The sequence below is a fragment of the Hippopotamus amphibius genome, chromosome 2, assembly GCF_030028045.1.
Source record: "Hippopotamus amphibius kiboko isolate mHipAmp2 chromosome 2, mHipAmp2.hap2, whole genome shotgun sequence".
NCBI classification, from domain to species: Eukaryota; Metazoa; Chordata; class Mammalia; order Artiodactyla; family Hippopotamidae; genus Hippopotamus; species Hippopotamus amphibius.
Genome location: NC_080187.1, coordinates 82,108,923 through 82,123,977, shown reverse-complemented (window position 1 = coordinate 82,123,977; position 15,055 = coordinate 82,108,923). Strand labels below are relative to the sequence as shown.

General features: G+C 37.7%; 1 long non-coding RNA gene across 1 annotated transcript in view; it reads left to right on the top strand.

Moving 5' to 3' along the window:
* The window catches only part of LOC130844118 (uncharacterized), a 42,569-nt gene extending 32,149 nt beyond the window's left edge, over window positions 1-10,420 (top strand). The window contains exon 5 of the long non-coding RNA XR_009051183.1: window positions 9,084-10,420. This is a non-coding gene — a long non-coding RNA (uncharacterized LOC130844118). The remainder of the gene's footprint in view (window positions 1-9,083) is intronic.
* The last annotated feature ends 4,635 nt before the right edge of the window (window positions 10,421-15,055 follow it).

The window sequence follows — 15,055 nt, the reverse complement described above, 5'->3', positions numbered from 1 at the left end:
ATCCACAAATGGGTGGACGACCTAAATAGACATTTCTCCAAAGAAGACATACAGATGGCCAACAAACACATGAAAAGATGTTCAACATCACTCATCATCAGAGAAATGCAAGTCAAAGCCACAATGAGGTATCACCTCACACCAGTCAGAATGGCCATCATCACAAAATCTGGAAACAACAAATGTTGGAGAGGGTGTGGAGAAAAGGGAAGTCTCCTGCACTGTTGGTGGGAATGTAAGTTGGTACAGCCACTATGGAAAACAGTTTGGAGGTTCCTTACCAAACTAAAAATGGAACTACCATATGACCCAGTAATCCCACTACTGGGCATATACCCAGAGAAAACCATAATCCCAAAAGAAACATGTACCATAATGTTTATTGCAGCACTATTTACAATAGCCAGGACATGGAAGCAAACTAAATGCCCATCAACAAATGAATGGATAAAGATGTTACATATATATATATAATGGAATATTACTCAGCTATAAAAAGGAATGAGATGGAGCTATATGTCATGAGGTGGATAGACCTAGAGTCTGTTATACAGAGTGAAGTAAGTCAGAAAGAGAAAAACAAATATTGTATGCTAACTCATATATACGGAATCTAAAAATGGTACTGATGAACTCAGTGACAAGACAAGAACAAGGATGCAGATGCAGAGAATGGACTGGAGAACTCGAGGTTTGGGGGGGTGGGGGGTGAAGGAGAAGCTGAGACGAAGTGAGAGAGTAGCATAGACATATATATACTACCAACTGTAAAACAGTCAGTGGGAAGTTGCTGTATAACAAAGGGAGTTCAACTCGAGGATGGATGATGCCTTAGAGGACTGGGATGGGGAGGGTGGGGGGGAGTGGAGGGAGGGAGGGAATACGGGGATATGTGTATAAATACAGATGATTGAACTTGGTGTACCTTAAATAAATAAATAAATAAATAAATAAATAAATAAATAAATAAAAATAAAATTAAATTAAAAAAAAAGAAAGAAACAAGGGGGGAATTTTAAGTTGAGAAGTCATAAGATTTCCAGGCATTTTACCACTTCAGCCCCCGTTTCCTGGACAGACTTTAGTTATTCACCACTCTGCTTCAGATGTGGTGCAAAGCACTAACCACATGCTCCAGACAGGGTCTGGTGAGTGCAGAGTGGGCTGGGCCACAGCCTCCTTTGCTCTGGACATTGGACTAATGTGTCCTAGTAGTGTATTTGCTCAGACGGTCACTGTGTCACAGCATATTACATAAACCCTGTGGTCTAGTAAACCAGTACCTGGTTTGAATTGGATTTTTGACCCTAGATGGACTACAAAGGAACCTCAGGTCAAACTGAGATGTCAGAGATTAAATTGCTCCTCTCTTTCTGCATCTAATTTAGCCTATATAATTAGAGAGTTTTGCTTTCATTTTTATTTTTCTTCTCTCTTCCATAATTTTTTTCTAATTATAAAAGTAAACTTGTAAAATACAGAAAAACATAGCAAAAGATAGAAATAATAATTCAAACAGAGATTACTGTTATCACTGCTTTTTTACATTTTTCTATAAATATCATTTTGTACTATTATAGCCAGTTTTTTTTCTCATTATTATTAGGTCATAAGAATTTATCTTCCACTATAATTAAATGGTCTTCATATGTGCTTCTTGTTTAAGGACATTTAAGGTTCCTGGTATTTTACTTTACAAAAGAATATTTTTATATTTAAATATTTGTCTGCATTTCAGAATATTTCCTCAGAGTAGAACCCTACAAACATATTTAAAACTTCCTTGATACATAATTACAAATTACAAAAGTGGCTGACTAATGTAAATTTATACTTCTACCTGCATTGTATATTATAAGCAAACAAACCATGCTAATTAATAGGAGAAAATGAAACTGTATTATTATTTTAATTTTCAATTTTAATTATTAATGACATTAATGATTTAAAATTTTTTATTAAGCCACTTGTATATCCTTTTGTATAAACTGTAAGTATCTTTTTCCTGGGTATACATAGTGGTCTTAGTGATTTCCTTATAAATTTGTATAATCCTTTTTAATATGAGGATTTTAATCCTTAGTTTTCCATAGCTCTTACAAGTATTCATCTCAATCTATTTGGAAGTTTTAATTTTGTGATTTAAAAAAAATACAGATAAATCTTTAAAATGCCAGTGAGTGTTATTGTAGTTAAAAAAAAAAAAAAAACCCACAGAGGTTTCCTCACCTGAATTACTTTCTCTTTCAGTTTGACATTAGCTTGAAAAAAAAAAACAAAGTAAAAACAAGCTTTCATGGGCTTCACCCTAAATAAATCTTACATAAATCCTTTCAAATGCAGTGCGAAATAAGTCAGGAAGAGTCTTATTTCTCTAATAAAACTAAGGACTTAAAACTGTAATTGAGGGTATGAGTTGGGGCCTGCAAACAGTGAATTCCAAGACTTGCCTTAATACTTTATAGTGTGCATGTGTTTCATTAAAGAGAGAAAAAATTAATAAGATATACATAATTCTTTTCTGGTACATGGTAACTTCTCAACCACCACCAAATGGTATTAACTTATTATTTGTTGTAATTTTTATTTAAATTCTAACCTTAACCCAGTTCTCCTTAGGAAGGACTTTGAAATCATACAGTTCTGAACCTATTTTCTCATCTGTAAAATACAAATAATTTGGATTAAACACCACAGTGTATGTAAACTACTGAGCCTAGAGCCAGCACCCAATAGATGCTTGGTTAATGCCACTGGTCTCTACTCAGCCTCTCACTCCTGCATCAGGGTAGAAAAGACTCTATAGTTCTTGAGAAAGAGCATGTGTGTATCTGAGTGCAGGCAGCCTACATTGGCATAACCCCAGTAGCATATCAGGCTATCTGAGTGGAAAAATAAACAATAGCTGAATTTTGCATATTGAGAATCAAATGTGTGGCTAGTATTGTGTAAGGCACTGGTCATATAGAGAATAACAGAATTCACTGCCTATATTCATACAGGAGTATGGGAACCTTTTGAGTAAATACTGAGAAATGCTTGTCAAACTAATTTACCACTGGGTCTAGCTTTGCCTATTCTGCTGTTCCAATCCTAAATTTCTCTGGAAACAAGGAATAATCACACTGACCACTTGGCACTGAGGATAGGGGAGGTCAACTCTGCAAATGTGCCATGTGATGATCCAGAAGAATCAGAGAAAGTAGTGTATTTATTGAGTCAACTAAGTACAGAGGCAGGGGTTGTTATAGCACCCCATGGCACCATTTAATGTCTGAAGAAATGGTTTATGTATGATACTGATGAAATATTCCAAAAAAGAAAATTCAAATAACAAGAGTTAGCCATTTGCTCCCAGAGGAATTGCTGACTCATCTTTCTTATGCAGAGCAGATTACCGACCACATAACTCTCTGTGGAATTTTCAAGTTTCTTACTGCTTTTAATAGTAAATAAAATGAATTTTTATGAATTTGTTTTTATGTTCTTATGATTCACATTTTTCTTGTACAATTACTTTTTATTTTCAAGATATGTGTTCTTAAAGCTTTGCAAAACTGAGACATTTAAGTTTAGAGAAGAATGGCAAAAGAGATTATCTGTTACCTACCTGGTTTGTTTTACTTAGTAGAATAGGAAAATATGTATTATGACCTACAAAATACCAATTGCCAACATGGAAGTCACTGAATCTTTTTTTTTAAAGGCATTTTTTTCTTAAACTAGGAGATATCCTAATTTAAAGAGTACTTGTAAGAGAAAAAGAGAGCTGGTTCAGGTTTCTTTCAATTCATGTGTTACTAATCTTTCTCCAGAATTTCTAAGTGAAACAAATTTTAGATTCTTTTTGTTTATTATTTCCAAAAGTATATCTGATTCAGACACATTAAATTATTTCAATTGGAGGCTCTTTATTCCTGAAGAAACCATCCACTTAAACATCAGGTGAGTCTTTGAGCTTTCAAATGATATTACCACTATTGAATTAAAAATGTCCTAAGTGGACTGTAGGATATCACTTTTGTTACCATCATGGTAACGCTCTCAGATCCTCCTCTCTTCTCACCCAGTTGTTTACATGACTTTTTGGGAGCTATTTGCACAGTATGATGGGTTGACCATCATTGGTAAAAGTCACCTGTCTGGTTCACAAGCGTTGAATTTTTGGGAGGTCAGGCAGAATAGAAAAATTAAAAAGAAAGGAAAGGAAAGGAAAGGAAAAGGGAAAAGAGAAAGGAAGAGAGAAAAAGAAAAACAAAGAAAAGAAAAAGGAAAAAAATCTTAGGGTAATATAGATGTGTTTTAATTAATTTGGATATTTTCTGAATCTTCTGCAATGTAGCCCATCACTGCCCTAGCAGATATTTTCTCTCAAGCCTGGGTGGTAGGAAGTTTGAAAAAGAAACCTGGAAAGTGACAGAAGTCTTCTATTCTGGCATCTTTTGTGTAGAGGCAGCCCATGCCCATTGTGAAGCATTTGCTGGATCACTGTTGTGTTATAAGTAAGAGCCAAAGTAAACACTTGCACAAAGAATATCACCAACACCTTTTAAGGCAATAACCTCTCTGGAGACTGTGTGCTGAGACAAGAATCATTATCATTTTCCACCCCCGCCCCTTCTGATCACTGATATGCCTTCCAACATACACATAGGCCCAAAGGAACATATACATGATTTAAGCTTATAATGTGTAAATAGAATTGCTTGATATACACAGAATTCAGCTCAGGTGCCATGTCTGGGGGAAAAACTATTCTAAATGATTTAGAAAGAGTGCTATGAAATCTGAAACTGATTTTAACATGTTCTGGAGTGTAGCTATAATTTGATTCACATATATATATTTGCTTGCTATAATTTATTAAATATTTTATTTTGACCTTTATCCCTTTGTTTCCTTAGTTTTCAGCTATTCTGAAAAAGTATAAAAAGGAGTGCCAAGTATTGCTCCCTTTAATTCACATTTTCTCTCACTGACAATTTGGGATTCATGATATTTACAGATGTTTTTAAGAATAAAGAGTAAAAAAATGAAGTGAATACTAGGAAAAATTGAAAAACTGTTGGAGGAAGTAAATTAAAAAAAATTATACCAATCCACATTATTTACCTGATATCATTATGAGGAGAGTTCCTATAGAATTCAGAGCATTGCTTTTAGTTTTGTTTTGTTTCTCAAATGGTTATAGGAAGAGATATCTAAGAACATCTTTGATTTAATGAATTATATCTTGGTTTTTTCTTACCACGGTCTTTCTACAACTTTGTTTTTTATTAAACTTCCCATAATTCACCAAAGAAGCCATGGATTTATTTTATTAATTTATTTGGAATATGTGTGTGTGTATTTGGGGGGGGGGGGGATTGTCAGAAAAGGCTGCCTTTGTAATGTTGTAATAAGTAGACAGTAAAAATTGCACTTGAACACAATTGTGCTGTTAAGCTGCTGAAACAGCTTTTGGGGCATGGGGGTTCATAACAACTTATTAGTAGAAAAACAAAAAGTGAAAGAAAAATAGGGTCTCTGAATGAGAGAATTATATCAGAACACATGGGGTTTGTACATTTATCTTTGCTACCATAATTTAGTTTATATTGGATTTTTATATTTATTAATTTATATTGTATTTGCCATGCACTGGCTACATTTCCAACTGGATACATACTGAGAACTTCTAAACCGATAATCTGCAGCTTCTTAGAGGAAAGTGTGAAATTAAATATGTTCACATAAACTTAAAAACATACTGGCTTGGTCTTTATTCTCTAGACCTGGAGGAAAATGTTAAATTCACATTTTTTTTCTCTACAACTTTGTCTCTGTCCCTGTTTCTGTTACTCTGACTCCTGATGTGGGGTAGTGTGTTTGTGTGTGCCGTTTCAGTGGCTGGCTATGTTAAAGGGGGTTTCAACTATGCATGAGGAATGAGAGAATAGCTTTTAGTTAAGGGTAACTATAGACCAGTCACCAACAGTTGTCAGCATTTTGAAAGGTATAGACTTTACCAGGGACATCCTTGAATGCTGGACATTGAAAAGAAAAAGCGGTCTATAAACGTACATAAAACTATAACTGTTATAAAATAATGTTCTGTTTCATTTATTTTTCATTCAATTTGAGGGTGGCTCTGTTTTGTTTTGTAATCATAATTCTTTCTAGATCAACCTGGGCTTGCTTTCTTTATGTTTCCCCCTTCCCCTCTGGCTATGGTGTGCCTTAGAGTCTAAAGCAGGAAGACAAACTCTAAGGATGTGAGATAAAAGGAATAGCTTCTGTGTACATGCTCAAGTACATTAAAAAAGTGTTTGAACAGGTCCACAAAATCTTAGCCAAAAATGAATGAAGAAAAGAAAAGCAATACAGAACAAAAGAGCACAAGTTTGTTACACACATACACAATTACACACACACACACACACACACACACACAGATACACACACTTGGGTCTCTGGAGGTTCTTGGTTCTTTGGATACTTTCTTACCCTGAAAATGATGTTGGCATTGTCTTGTGAAAACCATATCACATCACAGAGCTGATATTTGTAACGTCATATGTTAGCCTTTATACATAGGACATTGTATGCATTTTAAACATAAACAGTATGTCATGCTGTATAAGAGAACTTCTAATTTCCCTTCCTAACTTTACAGACATTGTAACAGAAACAATAAAGATTGCATCAATACAGTTCACTGCCACTGAGAGTTGATTTCTGTGTAAAATCCTTAGACATATCTGCTTTGCATCTGACAGCATAAAACAGTGGTTAGGAGCTCAGACTCTGGATCTAGACTGCCTGGTTTCAAATCCTGGCTCTGTCCTTGGAGGCTACATGGCCTTGGGCAAATTGCTTAACCTCTCTACCTCAGTTTTCTCATCTGTAGAATGGCCATACTAACAGTACCTATTTCATAGGGTTGTCTTGAGCAATAAATGAGTTAATACATGCAAGATGTTTAAAACTGTGCCTGGTACGTAGAAGTATTCAATAAACATTAACTATTATCATCAGTCAAGCACTTCTGCAGCACTTGGGAACTCAAACTGGACTTTTTTTCTCAGGAGCAAATTAATGACTGCATATTACTGGATATTCTACTGGTTCCTCTTTTTTGGAGAAAACATTTAAAGTCTGTTGACTGAGGAAGAAGTTAGCCTGTGTAGTTGGATCCTGCATGTTGTAGCCGTCCCAGATCTGGTCTTCCAATTCCCTGACTGGCTTGGCCTTCCTTCATTTTTGAGATCTGCTTCCTCATTTTTAACCTGGAGTTTTAATCACTTACATTGATTAGCCATTTGGCAACTGCATCCTTCTCTTTTGGCCTGCTTTGTCTGTCTGCCAAAACAATGATTTCCAGCTTGTTCTGGTACCTATATTTAGCTCCTAAAACGACCCCAACACCTCTGCATGCATCAACCTTCAATGCCTATTTTGTCTCACTCAGCCTTGCCTCCTCTTCCTCCAGCTCTCTGCTGCAAGGCTGAGAGCAGAAAGAGGCCTTAGAAAGCATTGATTTAGTAGCTTAATCTTCAAACACAAGGAAAGGTATTCATTGGTTCATAGAGGCTGTGGAATGTAGCAGTAATTCGCACATTTTATTGAATACCAGAATCATTTAGGGTATGTGTTTAAAATGCAGATTTCTGAACCTTTTCCCCAGAGATTCTGATTGATTAAGTCTTAGATAGGGCTGATGAATCGACTTTTTAATCCACATGCTGGGTGATTCTGAAGCGGGCTGGTCTAAGAAGCTTAATTTGAGAGAGATTTAACTTGACTAAATTTCTGCCCTTGACTATATAGTCTGCTGTACTGGTCTCTTCTACAAACTCCTTTCTTGTATCCTGGAAAGCACTGTGCATTGGACCAACAATTATGCCTAAAAGTAAATTAATAGTGAAAAGGAGGAGTGTGTGGAGAGAGCATTTTCCCCAGGGTTAGAAATTTTTCATGACTCTCAGTTCTTACAGCAACAAGTTAGGTGGCCAGTAATGTATTTTTGTCCATATCTTACATTTCAGAAGACAGAGGAGAACCCAGACTTTCCCCCAAATTATCCTTCTATATTATTCTTAAAGAATTATCTATCTACCCCTTTAGAATTTCATATATTTTCAGAATTATCACTTACCTCTTTAGAAGATATGCAGTCAGAAGATTGGGGAGAAAAATGAAACAAATTCTCTAACCTGTAATTCTTGAGTCAATTCTTCACTCCAACTTTTTTCCCCCATTTAGGCATCTTCACACCCCAAATGCCTGAATCTGAGCCTCATGTCACTACCACTAACCTCAAGCCAGAGGCTAAGAGAGAAGAATAGAGCTTTCTTCACTGAACAAGGCTGAGTAATCCCATAGTATCACCTTCCCCAGGGCTAAGTGTGCCACTGTAGCCCAGCCAACCCTGGCTTCTTCTGGAAGTGGTCCAGCCCCAGCCTCCTGCCTACATGACCTGAGTGCACTATTCTTGCCAGACCCTGAAACTTCAGTCTATGAGGCTTTTAAACTATACATGCAACACTGAAATCCATTCTTCCTTCCTGGCTTCTCTGGTTTGGTAGGTCCTCCTTTCCATAACACAGTCATGTGTTGAGTGTAATTTGCTAGAGCCCGACTCTCTACTGGAAAAGGAAGACATGTTCTTTGTACTCCAGGAGTTCATCAGCTAGTCAGGAAGTCAGAAAAATAAATGGCTAGAATGCATTGTGACTTGAGCCATAACTGAGGACGGACCATATACACCGAGGTACTCTCCCATACCGACCTATGATTGCCAGTGTCCTTGGAGCCTATGAGGCTCCCGGAATCCAAGTACCACAGTCACCTAAGCTCTCTTTCCTCATGATTGAGATTCTAGAACACTAATGCATTCCCAAAGTCTCATCTAATGGCAGCATCTTCTAAACTCTTCTTTTACCGTTAACAAAACATTAAAAGCGCTTCTATCTCCCCTCAATAGGAAATGATTTTTCCATCCTTTGAAATCCCATAATACTTTACCTCAACATTCCTGTGGTACTTACCAAAGTTCATCTTGCAGTATGGCTATTTAAATATATGCTTTCTCTTCCTTCCAGATTAGAGATTCCCTGAGGGCACGGACTGCTCGCCTCAGTGCCTTGCACGGAGCACCATACATAATTGATGCTTAATACATATTTGAACAAATGAATCAACAGCAACAGCAATAAATCTTCTGATAAAAGACCCTGAACCTGAGGTATCAGAGATTGCCCTGATACGAATCATTTCCTTTTGGTTTTAGATAATGCAATCCTCCATCTCTGGTCCCAGGTGGGGGAGGGAAACCAATCAATGCAAAACCCTCTAAATTCTGGAAAGATTTTAGCAGATCCAGGAGTTTTTATCTACACATAATAGGTTGCAAAGCAAATACCAAAAATTCCAATTATTCCACGTTTATATTTTAGTAAATACTTTGCTCACAAAAATCTGATGTGTAAATCTGAAGGCTAAGTTGTGTAGTTTATTGAGAAAAAGACACAAAGAAAACAATGGCAGTAGAAACTTCTTCAAAACTGCCAATTAAAGCACTTTACCTTGACCTCAAAGACAAAGTAAAAATATTGGTGAAAAATACCAAATATAGAATATTTACTTAACTGTTAAGACAGCAGATAAAATAATGAAAGGGAAGAAAGTTGTGCACTTACTTAGAACGTCTCCATTAGGCTGTGTACAAACTGCTTTCATGTAGATTATCTATTTAATATCTAGAGCCGCTGGGTGACATTGGTGTTATTAACTCTATTTTACAGATCAGTAACTGGGGCTGAGGGAATCTGAGAAACTTGGACAAGATCACTTGTTTAATGTGTGGAGGAGCCAGGCTACAAATCTAGTTCTATCTAACTCCAAGTCCCATCTTCTTTAATTATGCTGGTTAAGTATCAAAGATGTAGCTGAGCCACGAAAATGAGGTATCAAAGATATCTCATTTTAATACATTTTTAATGTATTATAAGTAAAATTAATAATTTATTCACTCTGCAGATGTCTTTTAGTGGTTATATTATTGTTCAAAGCTCATATATTATAATATGCAGGATGGGAATAGAGGCACATAATTGTACTAAATGGCCTTGGAAGTGCAGTATAAAACAGATTAGATTTGGGACATGTGAAAATCCCCAAATAAGTTATCACCCAATTAAAAAACACTGAGGTTATGATTTGGTAACCTTCTGGAAGTGGTACATCAAGCTACTGATACCTGTCTTCCTCATAAGAGGTTGGAGTTGACAGGATAGGAAGGGGAGGTATTTAAATTCTTTACTTAGTAACTCACTTTTTCTCTGTAACGTTTGCTTCTTCTATTTATAAAATGGGAAAAAATAGTACCCACTTGGTGCATATGTAAAACAAGATGATGTATATAAATTGCTTATCAGAATGCCTGAATAAATAATCTATTTTAACTGTCGTTCTTAAAGTACAAATATTCATTCACTCAACATTCATGCAGCAAATACTTCTTGAGTATGTGAAAGTGCCAGGCATCATTATAGGCAGGATAAATACAACTGTGAATAAGACATCAAGATTGATGACCAATGAAAATGTAAAAACATTTAATGAAAGAGTAGTTGTATTGCCATTAATAGTAGCATCTACTGAGTGCACATTGTTGCTAAGTGCCTTGCCTATCAATCACACAAGTATTATCTCCATATTTAGCTGGAGAAACTGAGGCTCAGAAATAATAAATGACATGGCCAAGGTTAAAGAGCTCCTGACTGAGGGACCTGAGATTTACTCCAGGACTATTGGTTCAAAGTCTATGTTCTTTTCACTATATCCCAGACTTTCTTCTAACCAGGTCCTTAGCTCAAACATTTCCTGCTATTTTTCCTTGTATTGCAGAATGAGTTTTTTGGAGCGTGGTGATAGTTTCAGAGAGTAAAGGCTTAAATAGCTTGCTACAATTAGTTGGGGTAAAGGTAAAAATATAGTAGGCAGGCCATCTCTCTTTCTCTCATTTATTCATTAGTTTACCTATTCAATGAATATTTAATTACCATATTTCATCTTCCAGGCTCTGTTCTAGGCTTTAGGAACATAATGTTGAACACGTCAGACATAGCCCCTACCCCTATGAAACTGTCATTCTAGTGGGAACAGTAGACAAAAGAGTAAACAAAGACATAAAATAATTAAAATTTTATAAGTCTTATAAAGGACACAAACAGTGAGCTGATATCTAGAATAACAAGACCGAGTTACCTACCTGAGATAGCATGGTCAGAAGAGCCTCAGTGAGTAGGTGATATCAAAGTCCAGGCCTCCTATTGAGAAGGCAATAGCCAGGGGAATGGTGTAAGACAATGCGCTTTGTAATAGGATCTGGAAATCCCATGTTCCAAGGACTCAATAAGACTTTGGATTCTAGGAACCAGAAGAAGATGACCAATATGGCCAGAACTGCCAGTATAATATCCCAAGGGACATTTCTTGGTCTTAGCAGATTTATATGCCCAAGTTCATCACTTTCTTCTTTTAAGCTCATCTCCTTGTCCTAGGAATTGACGATCCCACTTTTTCCAGATGCTGGCTCTCATACTTCCACCTGAGGATCTCTTGTCTCAATTCTCCCATGGAATAGAGTGTAGAATTTCAGCTTTCAGTTGTCTTTCACTCCCAGATATGTCAGTCGAGATCCCAGTAGAAAATAGAATTCCTCTTAGGTGTTTTAATTAAAGTGATTTTAATGAAAGGATTATTTACAGAGTAGACATAGTCAAGAAATTCAACAAGCAATACTGGGAAATCATTCCATCCCTAGATCTATAGAAAGGGTAATAGTGCTACAGGAGCCTAAGAGAACTGGAGCCGTGGAAGAGAGGCTGTCTGACTGGAGGTGTACTCAAAAGAGGAGGGAAGCTGTAACCATAGCACCAAAGGGAGGTAATAAGAAATATCGTCTTCTTGATCTCCTCCCGGTACCTCCTATTAATTGAACCCAGCTGGAAGACAAAAGGCAAATGCATTCAGGTGATATATTCCACAGAGGTCAGTCTTTCTAGAGCTCATAGCAGGGCAGAGAAGAGTAGAAATAGTTCTGAAAAGATTTAATCTAAACTCAAAAGATAACCAAACTACGTAAGTGAAGAATATCCAGCACAGCACACCCATGGCAGTAGCTCCAAAACTGCAGAACCAAACAGAGAAGGAGTGGGGAAAAAACGTCCTGGTCTCTCTCCTTCCAATCTGCTGCCAACACCTCCAATTGGCTAAAGTCAATTTTTTTAAATTGCTACTAACTACCTGATCAATTAGGAGGTCAGCATAGTTAATGGAGGGGAAATTCCAAAATTCTAAGAAGATGCAACCATCTTTTCAGGATTTGGGGGCTGACCACGTGCCCTTTCTTGAAACCCTTTTCTGCCAGGCTCCTCTGATATCTGACTTTCCTGATTTAACTTCTATGGTAGTAGGTATAAGTTTTACACACCATATGGTTTAAGCAAGTAAAGAAGATATTTTACTTCATTCCAAATGAACCAAGTGACTTTCACGTCCATTAATGTTGAAAAACTTAAATTTATCAATTGAATATCACTGAGGCTTTCTTTATATTAAAGCACACATATCTGATTCTTGCCTCCTGCGTTCTCTTTTCCTTCTCTAAACTCTGAGGGGCCTACCTTTGCTTCTCCCATGGGAGGGACTGTCTCTGCTGGAATTGGCTCCTGTTCTCTTGCTCTGCAAGTGCATGGTAGCTGCTCCTGGAAACTCTGTGGTCTGCCTCTGCTGACTCCTATCTCATGAAGGTTGGCACTGTGACCCTTTCAGTCTTAGTCACATCCTCTGTTCATTCACAGCTTTCAGTGGCCACCCTGCAGCTTCTGCTGAAGGCTCCCATAGCCTCATTCTATTTTTTAATAACTGGCCATTTTGACTTGTTATCTTTTTTTAAAAAATAAATTTATTTATTTATTGGCTGTGTTGGGTCTTCATTGCTGCGCAGGAGCTTTCTCTAGTTGCAGTGAGCAGGGGCTACTCATTGTGGTGCGTGGGCTTCTCATTGTGGTGGCTCCTCTTGTTGCAGAGCACAGACTCTAGGTGCATGGGCTTCAGTAGTTGTGGCACATGGGCTCAATAGGTGTGGCTCGCGGGCTCTAGAGTGCAGGCTCAGTAGTTGTGGCGCAGGGGCTTAGTTGCTCCGAGGCATGTGGGATCTTTCCGGCTCAGGAATTGAACCTGTGTCCCCTGCATTGGCGAGCGGATTCTTAACCACTGCACCACCAGGGAAGGCCCTTGACCTGTTATCTTTTATGAGAACTGCTTGTGAGAAGACAATTTCTTAATTAGCTTCATTGGACATACAAAACGTTTTGGGATTTCTTATGTATCTCAAGGAAATCTAAAAAGGTTGGGAAATGGGCAGAGAGAGCCGGGGTGGGGGGAGGTTATCTCAATCCCAGCTCTGACTACACCTGTGAATAAGCATTTCCACTTTCCTGTACCTACTTCAGATGACAAAAGACACTTTGGAAATCTATCTCCTTCCAGAGCTTGAAAAAGGAGCACAGAGCCCCTTGTTTTTCAATCCCCAAACCCATCTGGGCATCTCTATCTTCCACTCACACTTGGACCCTGAGATGACAACTCTCCCTAGCATCCAAACTCCCTTGATCCTTTTTCCTGCTCCTCTCCTGGCTTCTCCTTTCCTCAGTACAGAAAGGATTCCTACTTTTCTCTCTATGGTACACAACCTGCTCTTGAATGATCATAAATTCTTACAGATTCTATAGTCTAAAGAAGAGTCTGAGTCCACCAGACTCTTGGGTGTATGTGGGGGGTGGGTAGGGGAGGGGGTTTTACCACCCCCTCCCCACCCCACCCCAAAAAAAGCTTTCTCTTTCAAAGTTAGTGTCTCTCTCACTAACTTTCAAGGGCCTCTTTTGGAACTCAAAAGAATAATCTTTTTTTCTTGCTGAGATTCCTCCCTCCTCACATTATTCTTTGTTTCCTTAACACATTAAGCCTCAGCCTCAGGTTTATGCATAAAAAGGAATTGGCAAGAAGGAAGAATACAATACATTGGGTAATGTTTCAAAATCTTATTGTTAGATTGTCTTGTCTGCTTCTTTTTTGGTTTCTCTTCATTTTCCCACACTGTCAACAATGGTATTAATCGAGACATTGTTAATGAATAGCTTCTGTTCTTTGTATATATTTTCTTTCAATGCCTAAACATACTTCTGTGCCTGTAGTGCTTTGCTTCTTTGAGATCATGTACCCTTTTGAGATTCGTTGAAGCCAGGGACTTTTTTCCTCAGAAAAATACACTTAAGCATATATACATTGTCTTAGTCATTCAAGCTGCTATAATTAAAATAAAACAAAAAACAAACAAACAAAAAAACATAGACTAGGTGACTTGAACAACAAACATTTGTTTCTCACAGCTCTGGAGACTAGGAAGTCCGAGATCAAGGTGTCGGCACATTCTGTCTGATGGGAACCTGCTTTGTGGTTCATAGACTACTATCTTCTCACTGTGTCCCCACATGGCAGAAGGGGCAAGGCAGCTTTCTAGGGGCTCTCTCAAAAGGGCATTAATGACACCTATGAGAGCTCCACTCTCAAAACCGAATCACCTCCAGAGGCCCCACCTCTTAATGCAAGCACAGGGAGGGGCGGGTGGGGGTGGGGCTGGGGGTGGGGGGTGTTAGCATTTCAACACATGACGTTTGGGAGGCTACAAACGTTCAGTCCATAGCATACATGATTTTTAAAATTATTTTGAGGTTCGTGGAGTTTCTTAAGCCTATTAATGCAACCATGTGGAATACAATTACCTGAGTTAAGACAATTTGTCTACCTTGTTCATTGCTGTAATCCCAAGGCCTGAAAGAGTTCCTGCCACATAAAAGGTATTCAGAATTGATTATTCGGTTAAACAAATGAAAAAATTAGTATCTCCAACTCTTACCTCTCTCCTGAATTCTAGCTCACTTTACCAACTGCCATTCACATATCATATTAGAACCTTAAATTCAATATATCCAAACAGAACCATTAT